At 38.1% G+C, this 19978-nt stretch overlaps 1 protein-coding gene across 7 annotated transcripts in view; it reads right to left on the bottom strand.

Moving 5' to 3' along the window:
• Positions 1 to 19978, bottom strand: part of DGKB (diacylglycerol kinase beta) — a gene marked incomplete at its 3' end in the record, with an annotated part of 912102 nt that overhangs the window by 553800 nt on the left and 338324 nt on the right. The gene's annotated exons all lie outside the window — the stretch shown is intronic.

The following is a 19978-nucleotide window of genomic DNA, read 5'->3' as shown; positions in this document are numbered from 1 at the left end:
ATCATATTAAGATGGTAACAAAAGAATCTTGAATTAATGCATGAAATAATGTCATGGAAGAACACAAATATTATGAGACTTAAAAATTATATATTAATATAATAAAATATATGTATTCAATCTACTAACATAATGTTCTCATAGTTATCAAAATATAATTTTGACTAAGAAATCTCAGAATTATATATGTAAGTGAGAGGAAAACAACACCTAACAAATACTGCTGTCATTTAAATATTCAATCAGTTTAAATAGCAGTGATAAAAACAGCTTGAAATTAAAATGTGGGAAATAATCAAAAGATTTTTAGTTTCCTATTAGGGAACAGGGCATGGATATTATTTCCTAGCATTTGAATATAATCTTTCCTGCCTACCTGCTAAGACTCAGTGATTTTTGAATCATCACGAAACATGTTCCAGTTCCCAAAAAACTAATTTACAAATAAGCTTTTGAAACACTCTTAAAAAATACACTCTTAGATGCCCATCAAATGCATCATGCCTATATTTTACAAATTATACTTTCATTTGTATTTATAAATTTGTTTCTTTATACCATAAATTCTGTTTAGTTTTATATGTATGTGACTATATTTTTTTATTGTGATAAAATTCACACAACATAAATTTACCACTTTAATAACCATTTTAAAGTATACAATTCAGTGGTTTATTAGTATATTCACAATGCTGTGCAACCATCACCACTATCTATTTCCAGAACATTTTCTTCATCCCCAAAAGAAACCCCAAAACCCTGTATTTTTCATACAAATGGAATTATATAATGTATTGTCTTTGTGTTTGACTTCTTTCACTTAGCATAAAGCCTTCAAGGTTAATGTATGTTGTAGCATGTGTCAGTAGTTCATTCCTCTTTACAGGTAAAAAATATTCCATTTTATGAATATACCACATTTTGCTTATTCATTCATCAGCTGATGTGCATTTGAGTTGTTTCCATGAATAATGATGCTATGAACATTAACGTATACATGTTTTTGTTCAAATATATGCTTCAGTTCTCTTGGGTATATGCCTAAGAGGAGAATTGCTGGGTCATATGGTAATTCTATGTTTAACATTTTGAGGAACTGCCAAACAGATTTTCACAGGGCTGTACTATTTTACGTTACTATCAGCAATGTATGAGGGTTCCAGTTTTTCCGTATCTTTGCCAATACTTGTTATTTTTTAGTTTTTTAATTAAAGCCATCCTATGGATATAAAATGGTTTTGATTTGCACTTGAGTAGTCATTTACTAATGACTAATGATCTTGAACACCTCTTCATGTGCGTATGGGCCATTTGACCATTTTTTAACAGGGTTGTTTGCCTTTTTGTTGAGATTCTGTGTGTGTGTGTGTGTGCATGCACGCATGCACTATAACGTGCTGGAAGCCCGTACAGATTCCTATGTATAAATATTTTTCATTATATATCTTGCCAGCACTTTCAATACTGTGATCAAGGTTAATTTGTTATTCTGTGTCTCTTGCTAAATTGAAGGTTTCCCTACGGAAGAAAATGCACATTTTCATTTTTGCACAGCATTCAATTTATTACAAAGCTGAAACAATAGAATTGCAATAAATATTGGGATTGAAATAATCACAGCTATTCCTAGAATACAACAAATTACAGTAATTACTTTGATGTGCACCTTGGCAGAAACTTATAGTACTTCAGAGACCAGGTGCTATATTAAAAAGAGACATGAAGCTGACTCCTTACTCCCAAATCCTTCTCTGTGGATGATAAAGCACTATTCTAAGTTAGCAGAACACCTTTTACTTCCTCTTGTTTATAGATGTAGATTCAGACCCTTCTGTACATACCTACAGAGACATACATATATAGATGTGTAAATCCTGGAATAATATAACCCAATAGACTATTTTAACCATAGCTTGGCTCCATGATAAAACTGAAGGGGGGAAAAAAAAAAGAAAGAAAAGAAAAAAAAAACTGAAGGGGAAGAAGAAAAATTTGGTTTCTTATACACAGTACCTCCACAGAACTTCAGAGATACCACCTGAAGATGGGCTTTTCATTTCACATATGCATAGGAATACACAATCAGTAATCATTTATAAATGCCCTGGAGAAAGCAACAGCCTTCAAAATTATTCACGTCACTTTTTAACAGTTTACTGGTCATAGTTTACACTGGAATATTCTTAGTGGGAGACCACTAGGAATAAATTAATGAATTAAAAGCCAAAATCTCTATTTCTGTGACTGCATTTTCCATGAACTGAGGCTCAGTGATGATCTTGGTCTGGGACAATTTAAGAAGCTCTGATTCATATTCAGATGAATCATCATCAACTCAACTTGCTCCTTTTCCAATTCTCAAGTTCCATTTTTAACGTCTTGACATCTGAAGTTTACCCACAGTCCAATTCCCACTTCACAATCTAGTTTAGAACCTGGAGCCTTATCTTGCTCTTCTATTCATGTCCCAGTAAACGTTTTGGGTCCAACCTTCCTGAGACTAAAGTCTTGACTTTTCCAGCCAATGTGTTATAGATGGAGATTGTACATGGAACATCAGAGGGTTCCAGATATCTTGCCTTAGCCCTGTAGTAGTTAAACAGAATTCCCTTTTGTAAACTGTCTACATATCTGCTTGGATTCCCAAATTGCACTGGATTGTGAAATACCTACTGCTGTGTTCTACATATCTTTACAGGAACACACACTTACTTATTTTGTAACTCAGTTGCTTTTCTGGATTTGTTCCTATTACCTATCATCATAAACATTCCTAACTTTTGAATATAATCAACTGTCTGTCCAAAACAACACTGGGCAGGAATTCCCGGCAGCCCAGTGGGTGGAACATTGTGCTTCCACTGCAGGGGGCATGGATCTGATCTTTGGTACGGGAACTAAGGTCCCGCAAACCACATGGCTTGGCCAAAAAACAAAGGCAAAAATACACTGGGGCAGCAAAGAGAAGAAAGGATGCATAACTATGTCCAACCTACCCTCTAGTACAAGACATACCAAGGAAGTGACACCTAGATGAACAGATAGTAGTTAAGTGAAAGACATAGTTTCAGTCATATTTGAGCTAATATTGGAACTTCAAGTATGAGAGCACAGTGACAGATTCTGGGCTGAGAAATCCAGGCAGGAAGCCAGAGAGGCAGGCAGCTGTGAACTGGGAGATCAATTCACAGTTAATACGTATTTGTAGTGGGACAAAGGTCCGGGTTCCAAAAAGATTGGCAACTGAAATGCCAGGCAGCCAGGTTAAAACAGCTGCTTTAACCCTTGGGATAAGGGATTAGGACAGATGCTCAGCACAAAACACTGGGTCTCCTAGAAAGCAAAGGAGGATCGTGACTTGAGGCAATTCTGAAATAGAGGGCTAATTCCAGAGTCAACAATGCTTGCCTTGGCTACTAGGGCAGAAAACTTAGAGAAGAACACCGGATACCAATTGCTGCCTTCTGACTAGCATATCCATCTTACGAGGAAGTAATTTAATGTTATTAACCACAACAAAGAGAACAGGGTCATTTTAGGTTGTCTTTTCCATCACTCTCAGCATCATCTAAAAAGTAAAGTGGCGAGGCTTCCCTGGTGGCGCAGTGATTGAGAGTCCGCCTGCCGATGCAGGGGACACGGGTTCGTGCCCCGGTCCGGGAGGATCCCACATGCCGCGGAGCAGCTGGGCCTGTGAGCCATGGCCGCTGGGCCTGTGTATCCGGAGCCTGTGCTCCGCAACGGGAGAGGCCGCAACGGTGAGAGGCCCGCGTACCGCAAAAAAAAAAAAAAAAAAAAAAAAAAGTAAGTAAGGTGGTACTAAGCCTAAAAGCAGGAGTAATTCTGTTGAGCAAACACTTCTGATATATGCTGAAATGGAGGAAATCTACCTGGGGATTGACAGAGGAGATTTTGGTTTGTCTTTCTAGAACCTGCTCTAGTGCATGAGTTGTTCCAGAGGTCCTCTAAAGTACTCACTCCCTGTGAATCCTCTCATGTTTGGCTGAGTCACATAATATCCAATGCCATGAGAATTAAAGTAGCTACATTTCAGAAATGTTCAGTTAGGAATATTCTGAATGTGTACATGATTTTCAAGGAAAATTTAAATCCTTTCATATAATTCTGACATAAAAATAAATTGAAAAGTGTATTTGGCAATGATTAGAAAATAGAAGAATCAAGCTAATGGGTCCTAAAAAATGTTATATAAAAAAATAGAACACTTTTAGTTTACTTCCTATCTCTTTAGGTGTCTGTTGCATCTTGAATAAGCTTCTCTTGTGATTTTACTGCCTCTTTGCTTCTTTATTCCAAAAAACTCAACATGTGTTTGTCAGATTAATTGCAAAGGCCCCATGGAGTAATGGAAAGACTTAAAGCCAGATAAATTTGGATTTGAGTCTTGGCTGCAGAACTCTTGGCTGAATGTCCCTGGGCATATATTTAACCTCTCTGTGGCTCAGTTTTCTAATACTTAAAATTGGAATAATGATACAGACCTTGAAATACTGTGTCTAGCAAAGTGTCTAGTGCCCAGTAGATTCCTGTTCCTTTGTTCCATCCTAAACAGACTTCAAACACATCATCATCATTCAATATTTCCTTTTGTCTTTGAAAAGCTCCTCCTATTGGCATCATAGATGTCTCAAAATATGATACAAACATACCTACAGATATTTATTTTCTGTGCCTTCCATATTTACAATTCAATATATAGACATCCAATTCCCACGGTATCTCATGATTCCAGAGTCCTTCCTTTTCTCATGATGTTCTTTTTGCCCAGCATTCCCTTCAATGTCAAATGACATTAGAGCATAATATATGCCATAGTTTACCTGCCACCTTGTCTGCAAAACTTCTCAGGGCCACCTTCAACTACAGCAGACAGCAATTTGCCCTCTGTGGAACTCCTCATAATAATTCTCTTAGAATCTATACCCGATTTATGTATTGAGTATTATTAACACTATGAATTAAAGTTTGCATGTGTAGAGTGTTTTGGAGATTGCAAAGTGTTTTATCTTCTTATGTCATTTAAAACTCAAAATTACCTTATGACTTCATCAAACTTTCTCCCCATTTAAAACATACAAGCAAGGTTAAAGAAGTCATTATTTATTCAAAAATCACACAGATAAGACATTAAGATAGTGATCCAAATTCTTGTATATGACATAAATCTGGTCTCTTTATGTTAGAAAACGAACTAATAGAATTTTCCATTACAGCCAAGTATTCTTCTTTGGAGTCCATGACTTTTGTTAAGTTAGTTCAGAGAATTTTATTACTTATTTTTCTAGTACATGGAAATATTCTATTGCTTTTTTACCAACTTAAATTAACAGATGAAGGATATATCTTCTAGGTATACAAGAAATATAACAGGAGGGGTGGGTCAAGATAGTGGAGAGAAAGATTCTGAGCTCATGGCCTCCCATGGGCACAGCAAAATTACAACTATTTATAGAGCAACTGTAATAAGAATGATCTGAAGAATAGCAGAAAAGATTTTCTACAACTAAAGATATAAAGAAGGAACCACAAAACTGTGGGAGGGATGGAAATGTGGTATAGTCAAGAACAACAAACTGGAAGGCAATCACAATTGCAGAGGTTCCCCCCAAGGAGTGAGGGGTCCCACAACAAGCTCCCCAGCCCAAGAGTCCTGCAGCAGAAAGTCAAACATCTGGCTTTGAAGACTAGAGGGACTGGCATTCAGGAGAATAGAAGGGCTTTAGGAAACAGAGATGTTGCTCTTAAAGGGCAAAAGCAAAATCTTCACATGCTCTGAGACCCAGGGCAGAGGCAGTAATTTGAGAGGAGCCTGGATTGGACCCATCTACTGATCTTGAAGAGCCTTGTGGAAAGGCAAGTCTGCAGTGTCTCACCCTGGGGACACATGATGGTGGCAGCCAGTAGTTTTACCACCCAAATAACAGTCATAGCCACTATGAGAAGATTATTCTATTCCAATGGTTAACAACAAGACTATCAGACTTATAAAATTCATTTGTCATTTTTAAAAATAACAAGTTTTTAAAGAACTGACTGTAGATTAATAATCTTATCCTTTATCTGCCGAATTAAACAGTGCCATGGGTCCCTGTTTCAGTGAGGACAGTGGGTTTCCAGGGAAAACTGAGAGCTTTGACAACTTGAGAGAGGCTACCAATGCCTTTACTCTTCATGTTACACGGGACCATGGAAAAGTCATCTTTTACTTCTCTTAACTGAGTGATTTCAAAAGTTTCCTTCAAAATCTAGACTCCCTAGCAGAGACTTTTTCCCCCTTATCACAAAGGATATTTGTGGCCTAGAAATCTTTCCTGTGCCCAGTCAGAAGCATCTTTGCAGTGGCTGTTTTAACCTTGTAGTAGTAGGGTTGTGTTAGCTGCAACTGTTTTAAAGAAGAGACTTTTCTAATATAAATATTGAACTAGCATTCATGTGCATAACATATTAGCACAGATCTTCCTCAACTTACGATGGGGTAACGTCCTAATAAACCCAACATAAGCTGAAAATACCATAACTCAAAAATGCATTGAAGGGCTTCCCTGGTGGCGCAGTGGTTGAGAGCCTGCCTGCCGATGCAGGGGACACGGGTTCGTGCCCCGGTCCGGGAAGATCCCGCATGCCGCGGAGCGGCTGGGCCCGTGAGCCATGGCTGCTGAGCCTGCGTGTCCGGAGCCTGTGCTCCACAACAGGAGAGGCCACAACAGTGAGAGGCCCATGTACCACAAACAAACAAACAAACAAACAAACAAAAACACATTGAATACACCTAACCTAGCAAACATCATAGCATAGCATAGCCTAATGAAGATGTGCTCAGAACCTTTACATTAACGTACGACTGGGCAAAATCATCCAACGCAAAAACAATTTTATAGTAAAGTATTGAATATCTCATGTAATTTGTTGAATATTTACCGAAAGTGAAAAACAGAATGGTTGCATGCGTAGAGAATGGTTCTAAGTACATGGGTTGTTAACCCTTGCAATCCCATGGATGACTGAGAGCTACAGCTTACTGCTGCTACCTGGCATCATGAGAGAGTAATGTACTACGTATGGCTGGCCTGGAAAGAGATCAAAATCTAAAATTCAAAGTACAGTTTCTATTGAATAGATATTTCTTTTGACCACCGTAAAGTAAAAAAATCATTAAATTAACCCATCGTTAAGTTGAGAACCATCTGTAAATGATACAAAATTAAATTTGATAATTAACATTTCCCTTAGCTATATATAGTACTTAAAATTAGCAAAAGAGCTTTATCTTTGTCTAACCAAAACAGTTTTGTTTTTAAACCAGCGGTACGCAAACCTGGATCCACCTTACGATCACCTCATTTTTAAAATATGCTGATGCCTGGGCCCAAAACACAGTGATACAGGTTGCATTGGTCTGGGGTGGATCTCAGACATAAAGATTTTTAAAAAGCTTCTCACATGATTCTCATATTCAGGTAAGGTTGAATTAACCATTGCTCTGATTCTTAAAAAAGATACACAAAGAAACTGAGAGTTAATCAGCAAATTTTTCCTGCTATATTTTCCTATATATGTATATATATTTTGTCTGGTTGTTGCTCAATGGACTTCTATCAGGGAAACAAAAACTTACTAGAACATTTTATATAAAAATTTGTCTACTCTCACCTCCGGTCACAATGGCAAAAAATAGTATTTTGAAATTCCAGAAGTTGACATTGCTATTAATGCAATTCCTCAGGTGATACAGAAGATGCTCTACTTAAATTGTAGTCAGCAGCAGAAAAGAAACACCTACAGCAGTATAGAATAAAATGTTTGGAGAACTAGTCATCAAGAGACAGAAGTTCACATCTACTTGCATGAAAATTTTAATAAAACAACCAAGAGATTGAAAAAAAAAGTGTTACTATTGTTAAAAAATAGTCACACTGTAGTACTTTATATGCTAGTTGAAATCTATACACTTGGATTTTAAAATACACCCTAAGAAGAATATTCTAATGATACAACTACAGTAGGAAAAGATGTAAAATAAGCTCTTAAGGTGTTCTTAGTGTAAGTTTCCTCTCCACATGTTCTTTCAAGTTCTTGGGATCATTGTTAACTTGAAAAGACAATGGCCATAATATCTTCCAGAAAAGGGCTATACACATTGCAGTAGCTATGTCTATTTACCTGAAAAGACAACTATTTAATTCCAGAATAACTTGATCTGAGACCATGAAGAAAATCTCCTTTCTCCTTTTAATATCATTATTTGCTGATAATATTCTTAAACGACTAGTCCTTAAAACACTTTTATGCGTTTGCTATTATTTTTTTCCCTTCTTCATCTACCTATACTTAACCTTTTGATGTGTGCATCTACTGCAATGCCTTGGACAAAATATCTGTAGGAGTCAATCTTAGACAAACAAAATATCTGAGAATTTTGTTAGTAAACCTAAGCCAGCTGGACACTGTCCTAAGAACCTGTGAAATAATTTATATTGCATACATATTGTAATGTATAGGAAATTCATCAGGAAAATATATGCTCTCATTTGAGCCACTCATCTATACAATAACAAAAAGTTGATATGGAAAACAATTTTAATTAAGAATTTTAGGACTTGCCCGATGGTGCAGTGGTTAAGAATCCGCCTGCCAATGCAGGGGACATGGGTTCAAGCCCTGGTCCGGGAAGATCCCACATGACGCTGAGCAACTAAGCCTGAGCGCCACAACTACTGAGCCTGCGCTCTAGAGCCCGTGAGCCACAATTACTGAGCCTGTGTGCCACAACTACTGAAGCCCGTGCCCCTAGAGCCCGTGCTCCACAACAAGAGAAACCTCTGCAGTGAGAAGCCCGTGCACTGCAACGAAGAGTAGCCCCCTCTCGCCGCAACTGGAGAAAGCCCGTGTGCAGCAACAAAGACTCAATGCAGCCAAAAATAAATAAATAAATAAATAAATAAATAAATAAAAGAACTTTAATTGGTGGCTGAATTGACTGGTTAGATTCAGTGGAGTGCTGGCAAGTGTTTAACAACTGCTGAGGGTACAGAGTGCTGACTTGAAATGTTTGCTGATTTAGCTCTTATAAATATTCCCATCATGGCCATTTCAAGCCTTCAATATGACATAATGAATGTGGAGTTGGGAAGAGACGATAACATTGGACTTGTATGAGCAGTAGTTAATGAACTAATAAACATAAAATTTTATATACTCTAAGGAGAAAGAACAAGTCTTTCAAAACAAATAAAGATAAAGAGAATAAACAAAAGCCCCAGCTGCAAGTGTGCAATTATTCTTTCAAATATTTGAGAGGCATGCACTGAGTTTAAAACAAGTATTATTCTAAGTAGCTAGAATATATCATTGCACAAAACCAAAAATATTCTGGCTCACATGGTTTATAGTCTAGTGCAAGAAGATAGAAAATAAACATAATACATAAATGTTAAAAGATTTCAACTATTATGGAAAAATAGTACAAGGTAAAAGGGATTATCAGCTTGCAGGACAGTTTGTGATTTTAAATAACAAGGTTAGAGTAGACTTTTGTGAAAAGGCGAGATTTGGGCAAAACACTGAATCTAATTTATGTTTTAAAAGAAGCACTCTGTTCACATAAAACTAATGAAATCTGAATAAGCTTTGTGCATTATACCAGTGCTTTGATAGAATTTTATAAACCATATTTATGTAAGATGTAACCATCTGCAGCTGGTACATGGGGCCTCCTGTACATATTTTTTGGTAAGTTTCTGTGAATCTATCATTACTTCAAACTATTTTTTTAAAGGAGCACTCTACTGTATTGAATACAGACTGCAGAAGACAAGGATAAAAGCAGGAAAATAATTATGGAATTATTATATTAATCCAGTCTAGAGATATGACTTTGCTTGAAGGTATTAGTGATGGAGCAGGAATGATGGATTATTTATTATTATTATTATTTATTTTTATTTATTTATTTTTGGCTGCATTGGGTCTTCATTGCTTCATTGTGGGTATTCTCTAGTTGCAGCAAGTGGGGGCTACTCTTCGTTGCGGTGCGCGGGCTTCTCATTGAGGAGGCTTCTCTTGTTGAGGAGCATGGGCTCTAGGCTCACAGGTTTCAGTAGTTGCAGGCTGCGGACTCAGTAGTTGTGGCTCGTGGGCTCTAGAGCTCAGGCTCAGTAGTTGTGGCTCACGGGCTTAGCTGCTCCACAGCATGTGGGATCTTCCCAGACCAAGGATCAAACCCATGTCCCCTGCATTGGCAGGAGGATTCTTAACCTCTGTGCCACCAGGGAAGTCCCCTTCTTTTTTAAAAAAAATTTTTTTTATTTTGACGCATTATTTTGAAAGCAGAGCCAAAAGGGTTTCCTGATGGATTGGATATGGGTTGTGAAAGTGAAGAGTCAAGAGGATCCCAAGGTTTTATGTTTGAAGAACTGGATAAAGAGGACTGGGGAACACTACAGAGGGTGCAGGCTTGGGATGGAGAGTTCTCAACTTTAGTTTTAGGGATTTTACAATTGAGAAATCTATTAGACATCCAAGTGTAGCAACCAAGGAAGCAATTATACATAAGTGTGGAATTCAGAAGAGGGTCTGAGCTAAAAAACTAACTTTGAGTGTTATTTGTATGATGTTTAAATCCAGAGCTGGATGATATCACATAGATAATAAATGTAGAAAAGATACCAAGGACTGAGACATGGAACACTCTGAATTTCAGATGTCAGGAAAAGAGGGGGAAAACATGCAAGGAGACTAAGAATGAGTACTGAGTGAAATAGTAAGAAAACCAGGAGAAGCAAGTGGCATGAATTCAGTGTCACATAATGTCAAGTAAGATGAGGGGCAGAAACTGATCACTGGATTTAGCAAGAAGAAAGTCATTCGTGTCCTGTCAAGACCTGTTTCAGTTTAGTCCTGAGACAAAAGCTCTATCACAGTGAGTTAAGAGAAAATAAGATGGGAGAGGTGGGAGGCAGCAAACAGAGGCAACTCATTCAAAAAGATTTGCGAAGAATTTGAGCAGTAGCTGGACTGCAGGAAGTGGACTCAAGATAATTTTTTAAGAGGAGAAAAAAGAAAACAGCATGCTGATAGAAATGATCCAGTAGACATGGAACAATTGAAAATGAAGGGAAAAGAAGGGAAAGCCACTAAAATGGTGTCCTTAAGTGGATAAGAAAGAACACAATCTCATTCACAGCAGGAAGTCAGAAGGTCTGGCTTAGGGTGTGGGACATGGACAGTGTACCTAAGTGAGATGGGACAATATATGGATTCATGTGATGGGGGAGGTAGAAGCCCAGCTGGTGTATGTAAAGTCTTCCTCTGATTACTTTAGTCAACGGAGGAGAAAGAAAGGCCATGAGCTGAGCAAAGAGGACAAAGGAAAAGATGGCGATTTGAGGAGAGGTGTGAGGTGTTGAAAAGACAGCAGAAGTGAATGGACAAGGGAAATGGGGCATGACTGTCAGGCCACATGGAAGGCTAGTCAGCTATAAAGTAGGGGGAGAGTTAAAATTAACTAGGGTTATGGTTTGTCCATCCAAGTGCTATGGAGTGAGAGGGGCAAGAGAATTATGGGGGGAAACAAGGAGACTATTTCAATGACTTCTGATGGGGCACTGCCCTTGGGTTTTAGATCATTACTTCAACTCAGGAAGAGTCCCCTGTGACTCTGCTGGTCATCCTCTTCAGTCTGAGAGAACAATTTGGGGCAGTTACTGTGCTTTTCAGAGCTTTATGCCGTCTACTCAGACGCCAACCTCCTTTGTACCAGCCATAATGGGATATGAAAGAGAGAAACTGGTACTTCAGGTTGCTTTCTATGTGTGTTTCCCCAGAGCTAACAGTACCTCCGTGGTTCTTGTCTTTCTTTTTGTCCCATTTCCTTCAATTTTTCTCCATTCTGTTAAGTGGCCAATTATGCTTGGACACATAACGTTCTGTTTAATAATTGTCTTTTCAGCCTTCCCCCTGGTCCAGAGGATAAAATAGAAAGCCCAAGTAGTTAAGCCCTATGTAGACCCATCATTGTTAGTAATGAAAAGGGTTATTTCTCCAGAGAGGCATAAGCCCCTTGTCCCCTTTTCCACCAACTCTTCCCTTCCTTTCCGACGACTCTACCCATGCCAGCACACACTCACTCAGTTCATTTTGGAGAGGCTGAAAAATAGCAGGAAGATAATTCTTGACACTTTCTGTTCCTTGACAACACTTTATAACTTGTATGGTTGAAGTTACATATTTTTTCCCCACTCTTTGAACTTAAAGTCTGCTGTTTTATTCCCTATAATTTTTTCTTTCTTTTTAAAAGTTATTTTGAGTCATTTATTAGATTCAGTGAGGGTAGGTTTTACAAATTGAATTCACTGTATTTTTCCAGAGAGATAGACTAGATTTATATATATATATATAGATAGATAGATAGATAGATATAGATATAGATATAGATATATACACATATATGTATATAGTCGCAAGAAATGATGACTTCATGCAGTATTGTTCAAGTCGTTCCTTCACAAATATGATGTGGCATCTTCAAACTAATGAGCTCATTTTCAACTAAATATCAAGATTTTTAGATTTGCTGGTGCTAATTAACCACCATTCACTATTTGTGATGACAATGTTGCTATTAGTAAATGGGGATGATAATAATAATATCTTCCTTGTGCTTCTGCTGAGATTAGTACCTGGTGCACATTAAGTATTATTATATTAACTGTGAGCCCTTATCCTCATCTCTGCTGTCAGATTTATACTGAGCTCTGGGAATTTTTTTTTAACCATAAACTTAATTTCAGATTATTATCAATTTTCATTTACTTTTGCATTTTCACTAGATGCTTTAAACTTCCTATCTGCAACAACAACCAAGATACAATGTAAAATGATTTCAATTAAAGTTATTTTTAAATTATCAATTTTGACCTTGTTATGGGAAATTCACTTTCATAGGCAATAGCATTAAGTGCAGTCATTATATGTGTTTCAATCAAAATATTTAATGAAATGCAACTATGAGTTACAATTTTAAATCTGTACACCATTAAAAATTTTGAAATCCACGCTAGTTCAGAAGATGAAAGTTTTGTTTTACTTTTTAAGTTCTTTTGTGAGTTGCAAAACATTTACTGAGGAATCAGATATTCTGGAAACAATAGTATATTCTGTACTCGCAATGATAATAATATCCTGTCTTAAGACAATACAAAATTACCAAAATTTCTAAATAGTTTCTGACCATAAAAATTGCCAGCTCTCTGTACATTTACCAACAAACACAATATTATACAACCTGGAAAAATCGAAGACTATTTACTTTGCTGGCATACATATTTCAAAGAATATAATTTGCTCACATACATATTTTAAAGAACGTAAAACTCCAAAAGACTGTCCCCAAGTTTTAAATTCAAAATAGAACTCAAGGAAAGGGACCATATTTATCTTGTGGCTTTCTGTACCCACACTCATCCATACCATGCCTCTGGAGGCTGTGAAAGCTTTAATGTGAAAAGGAGGGATGTAACTATACATGGAATTATTCTAGATCCTGATTCTCAGATGTTCTGTAGGATAGTCCTTTCATAAAACAGACCTCCATTTTCTCCCTCTAACACTGAGAAATTAGAAGACACAATATTTTAGGACTCTTCCAGCCACAATAGTCTATGATTCATAATTTAAAACATCCCCAGATACCCTAGAAGGATACTCAGCTCCACACCCCCTAAATATTCCCCTCCTAATATTCCCATCTCTAATTTTTACTTCTCTTAAGTCTTATCCAACTTTTGAACAGAAAGTTCATATTGAGGAATTTGGAGATGTGTAATCCCACTACCAGACAAACTGAAAAAAGGAGAAAGCAGAAAGAATTCCAGTTCAGAAAGGAAGATGTTTTTCTGGCATGGCAAATTCCCCAGGACATTAGAACCTCTAATAATATTAGTACTGGCGTTATATTCGAGAAATGTATTTAGAATTATACTTACTACTCTGAAAAGTGATTGGCTTCGATTAAGTTCCCTTCAGTTGACAATTTTAAGCTGAGGAATTTACCTACCATGTGACAATCAATCTTTATGTGTTTACACGTTATCGATCAGAGAGGAGACTGGAGATGAAACACTGTGTTTGGATACTGTCGCTTGGTTTTCTGAATATCCCTATCAGGCAGTGTTCAGAAAGGAGATTTATGGTGGTGGTGGGTTTTTTAATGGTATCTCTCACAGTCTACATCTTACATTGGTATATTTGCTATAACACTTCCAACAAACTTTGATATAATTTGTGATCAAATTTTTAAAAAATGCTAATATGCTAATAAATGAGCTGGCTATTCTAAGTGAGAGGATTTCTGATGCAATTTAGCTATATTCCAGCCATTTATCTATTAGGATAAAGGCTTCTCCCATATTGTTTAAATATTTCTGGAGATCTAAAAAAAGAAGGGAATGATTAAGGGTGATAATTTTGTAAAGGAATTTAGTTACAGAGCAGTCAGAGATGGTTTAAGGACTGTGTACCATTGCACAAGTTACGAATCAGAAATGAGAAGATGAATGAGGCTGTAGCAGCCTCCCCAGGGAACTGCAGGAATCCACTGATCAATGTGATTGTGTCTACTACAGAGAAAATTCTCGGTCATTTTGAGGGAGAAAAAAAAATACCTGCCAGGAACACAAAAGCTGCTGAAAGTAAGCTAACACTGTTTGTAAGTTTCTTAGACTGCTGTAAAAAAAATTACCACAAACTTGGTGCCTTAAAACAACAGAAATTTATTTTCTCATAGTTCTGGAGGCCAGAGATCTGATATTAGGTAACCTGAAGGATGGTTCCTTCTGGAGGCTTTGAGGAAGAATCTGTCTCATGCCTCTCCCTTAGCTTCCGGTGGCTGCTGGAAATCCTTGGCAATCTTGGCCTTGGTGACCTATCACATTGATGTCTGTCCCTGTCAGAACAGGGCCTTCTCCATTTCTCTGTGTCTTCTCCTCTTCTGCCTTTTATTTATTTATTTTTTAAAATAGATCTTTATTGGAGTATAATTGCTTCACAATACTGTGTTAGTTTCTGTTGCACAACAAAGCGAATCAGCCATATGCATACACATGTCCTCATATCCCCTCCTTCTTGAGCCTCCCTCCCATCCTCCCTATCCGACCCCTCTACATCATTGCAAAGCACCAAGCCCATCTCCCTGTGCTATGCTTCTGCTTTCAACCAGCCAACTTTTTTACATTCGGTAGTGTGTATATGTCGATGCTACTCTCACTTCTCCCCAGCTTTGCCCTCCTGCCCCATGTCCTCAAGTCCATTTTCTATGTCTACCTCTTTATTCCTGCCCTGCAACTAGGTTCATCAAAAACTTTTTTTTAAAGATTCCATATATATGTGTTAGCATATGGTATTTGTTTTTCTCTTTCTGACTTACTTCACTCTGTATGACAGACACTAGGTCCATCTATCTCACTTCAAATAACTCAATTTTATTTCTTTTTATGGCTCAGTAATATTGCATTGCATGTATGTGCCACATCTTCTTTATCCATTCATCTGTCGATGGACCCGTAGGATGCTTCCATGTCATGGCTATTGTAAATACTGCTGCAATGAACATTGTGGTATATGACACTTTTTGAATTATGGTTTTCTTAGGGTATATGTCCAGTAGTGGTATTGCTGGTTCATATGGTAGTTCTACTTTTTAGTTTTTTAAGGAAACTCTACTGTTCTCCATAGTGGCTGTATCAATTTACATTCCCACCAACAGTACAAGAGGGTTCCCTTTTCACCACTCCCTTTCTAGCATTTATTGTTTCTAGCTTTTTTGATAATGGCCATTCTGACCGGCATAAGGTGATACCTCATTGTAGTTTTGATTTGCATTTCTCTAATAATTAGTGATGTTGACCATCCTTTTATGTGTTTGTGTGCATTCTGCATATCTTCTTTGGAGAAATGTCTATTTAGGTCTTCCACGCATTTTTGGATTGGGTTGTTTGTTTTTTTGATATTGAGCTCCGTGAGCTGTTTGTATATTCTGGAGATTAATCCTTTGTCTGCTGGTTCATTTGCAAATATTTTCTCCCATTCTGAGGGCTGTCTTTTCGTCTTGTTTATGGTTTCCTTTGCTGTGCAAAAGCTTTTAAGTTTCATTAGGTCCCATTTGTTTCTTTTTTTTTAATTTCCATTACTCTAGGAGGGGGATCCCAAAGATCTTGCTGTGGTTTATGTCAAAGAGTGTTTTCCCTATGTTTTCCTGTAAGAGTTTTACAGTGTCTGGTCTTACATTTAAGTCTTTAAACCATGTGAAGTTTAATTTTGTGTTAAAGTTAGGTAGTGTTCTAATTTCGTTCTTTTACATGTAGCTGTCCAGTTTTCCCAACACCACTTATTGAAGAGGCTGTCTTTTCTCCATTGTATATTGTTGCCTCCTTTGTCATAAATTAGGTGCCCATAAGAGTGTGGGTTTATCTCTGGGCATTCTAGCCTGTACCACTGATCTATATTTCTGTTTTCGTGTCAGTACCATACTGTCTTGATTACTGTAGCTTTGTGGTATAGTTTGAACTCAGGGGGCCTGATTCCTCAAACTCCATTTTCCTTTCTCAAGATTGCTTTGGCTATTCGGGGTCTTTTGTGTTTCCATACAAATTGTAAAACTTTTTGTTCTAATTCTGTGGAGAATGCCATTGGTATTTTCATAGGGATTGCACTAAACGTGTAGATTGCTTTGGGTAGTATAGCCATTACCACAATATTGATTCTTCCAATCCAACAACATGGTATATTTCTCCATCTGTTTATGTCATCTTTGATTTCTTTCCTCAGTGTTTTATAGCTTTCTGAACACAAATCTTAAGCCTCCTTAGGCAGTTTCATTCCTAGGTATTTTATTCTTTTTGTTGCAGTGGTAAATGGGAGTGTTTCCTTAATTTCTCTTTCTGATTTCTCCTTGTTGGTGTATAGGAATGCCAGAAAATTCTGTGGATCAATTTTGTAACCTGCAACCTTACCAAATTCATTGCTTAGTTCAACTAGTTCTCTGGTGGCAGCTCTGGATCTTCTGTGTATGGTATCACACCATGGGCAAACAGTGACAGTTTTACTTCTTCTTTTCCAATTTGTATTCCTTTTATTTCTTTTTCATCTCTGATTGCTGTGGCTAGGACTTACAAAACTATGTTAAATAAGAGTGGCGAGGGCTTCCCTGGTGGCGCAGTGGTTGAGAATCCGCCTGCTGGTGCAGGGGACGCGGGTTTGAGTCCTGGTCTGGGAGGATCCCACATGCCGCAGAGCGGCTGTGCCCGTGAGCCACAACTACTGAGCCTGCGCGTCTGGAGCCTGTGCTCCACAAGGGAGGCCGCGATGGTGAGAGGCCCACGCACCGCGATGAAGAGTGGCCCCCGCTTGCTGCAACTGGAGAGAGCCCTCGCACAGAAACAAAGACCCAACACAGCCATAAATAAATAAATAAATAAGAGTGGTGAGAGTGGACATCCTTGTCTTGTTCCTGATATTAGTGGAAATGCTTTTTCACCATTGAGTATGATGCTTGCTGTGGGTTTGTCATATATGGCCATTATTATGTTGAGGTAGGTTCCCTCTATGTCCACTTTCTGGAGAGTTCTTATCATAAATGGGCGTTGAATTTTGTCAAAAGATTTTTCTGCATCTTTTGAGATGATCATATGGTTTTTATTCCTTAACTTGTTAATGTGGTGTATCACATTGATTAATTTGCGTATATTGAAGAATCCTTGCATCCCTGGGATAAATCCCACTTGATCATGGTGTACGATCCTTTTAATGTTCTGTCAGGTTCTGTTTGCTAGTATTTTGTTTAGAATATTTGCATCTATGTTCATCAGTGATATTGGTCTATAATTTTTTTTTTTTTTGCGGTACAGTGGCCTCTCATTGTTGTGGCCTCTCCCGTTGCGGATCACAGGCTCTGGACGCGCAGGCTCAGAGGCCATGGCTCATGGGCCCAGCTGCTCCGCGGCATGTGGGATCTTCCCGGACCGGGGCACGAACCCGTGTCCCCTGCATCGGCAGGCGGACTCGCAACCACTGCGCCACCAGGGAAGCCCATCTAGTGTCCCTTCTTATCTTTTGTAAGTGTTTATTTTAAAGTTTATTTTATCTGCTACGAGTATTGCTACTCCAGTTTTCTTTTGATTTTCATTTGCATGGAATATCTTTTTCCATCCCTTCACTTTCAGTCTGGAAGTGTCCCTAGGTCTGAAGTGGGTCTCTTGTAGACAGCATATATATGGGTCACGTGTTAGTATCCACTCAGCCAGTCTGTGTCTTTTTGTTGGGGTATTTAATCCATTTACTTTCAAGGTTATTATCGATATGTATGTTCCTATTACCATTTTCTTAATTGTTTTGTGTTTGTTTTTGTGGGTCTTTTCTTCTTTTGTGTTTTCTGCCTAGAGAAGTTTCTTCAGAGTTTGTTGTAAAGCTGCTTTGGTGGGGCTGAATTCTCTTAGCTTTTTTTTTGTCTGAAAAGCTTTTGACTTCTCCATCGATTCTGAATGAGATCCTTGCTGGATAGAGTAATCTTGGTTGTAGGTTTTTCTCTTTCATCACTTTAAGTATATCCTGCCACTCCCTTCTGGCCTGCAGAGTTTCTGCTGAAAAATCAGCTGATAACCTTATGGGGATTCCTTTACATCATTTTTTGTTTTTCCCTTGCTGCTTTTAATATTTTTTCTTTGAATTTAATTTTTGTTAGTTTGATTAACATGTGCTTTGGTGTGTTTTTCCTAGGGTTTATCCTGTATGGGACTCTTTGTGCTTTCTTGACTTGGGTGACCAATTCCTTTCCCATGTTAGGGATGTTTTCAACTATAATCTCTCAAATATTTTCTCAAACCCTTTCTTTTTTTCTTCCTCTGGGACCCCTATAATTCGAATGTTGGTGCATTTAGTGTTGTCCCACAGGTCTCTGAGATTGTCTTCAATTCTTTTCAATCTTCTTTCTTTATTCTGCTCCTCGGCAGTTATTTCCACCATTTTGTCTTCCAGCTCACTTATTCATTCTTCTGCCTCCATTTTTCTGTTATTGATTCCTTCTAGTGTATTTTTCATTTCAGTTATTGTGTTGTTCATCTCTGTTTGTTCTTTAGTTCTACTAGATCTTTGTTAAACATTTCTTGTATTTTCTCAATCCGTGGCTCCATTCTACTTCCAAGATTCTGGATCATCTTTACTATCATTACTCCAAATTCTTTTTCAGGTACATTGTGTATTTCCTTTTCATTTATTTGGTCTTGTAGGTTTTTACCTTGCCCTTCATCTGTGACATATTGTTTTGCCGTCTCATTTTTTTTTTATTTTTATGAGTGGAATTGTGTTCCTGTCTTACTGGGTGTTTGGCCTGAGGCTTCCAACATTGGAATTGGTAGGCTGCTGGGTGGAGCCGGGTCTTGGTGCTGAGGTGAGGAACTCCGTGAGTCCTCACTTCGATGAATATTCCCTGGGGTCTGAGGTTCTCTGTAAGTCCAGTGGTTCGGACTCAAAGCTCCCACCACAGGAGCTTCAGCTCATGAACGAAGATCCCACACACTGCTGGTTCACTTTGGGGTTCCTCCCATCTCCTTGGGCATCAGAGTCCTCCACCAGCTGCTAGAGGGCACCCTAGTTGTGAAGGGATGCTAACTTTGTGGCTTCCCACACCGCCATCTTGACTCCGCCTCCCTCCTCTTCTGCCTTTTATAAGGACACTGGCCATTGGACTTAGAGCCTGTGCTAAACCCAGGATGAGCTCATCTTGGGCTTTTTTAATGATATTTGCAAAGACCCTTTTCCCAAATAAGGTCACCTTCACTGGTTCCAGGGGTTAGAATTTGGGCATATCTTTTGTGGGGGATTGGGGGGCAGGCACTATTCAAATCACTACACACTAGATTTGGGTAGAAACTTTAAAGGTGATGTTAAGCCAAAGCATTACTTTGTA

This window comes from Mesoplodon bidens (genome assembly GCF_964165515.1).
Source record: "Mesoplodon bidens genome assembly, chromosome: 9".
Classification (NCBI taxonomy): domain Eukaryota; kingdom Metazoa; phylum Chordata; class Mammalia; order Artiodactyla; family Ziphiidae; genus Mesoplodon; species Mesoplodon bidens.
Note: the sequence above shows the minus strand (reverse complement) of the source record. Positions and strands in the feature narration are given on the sequence as shown.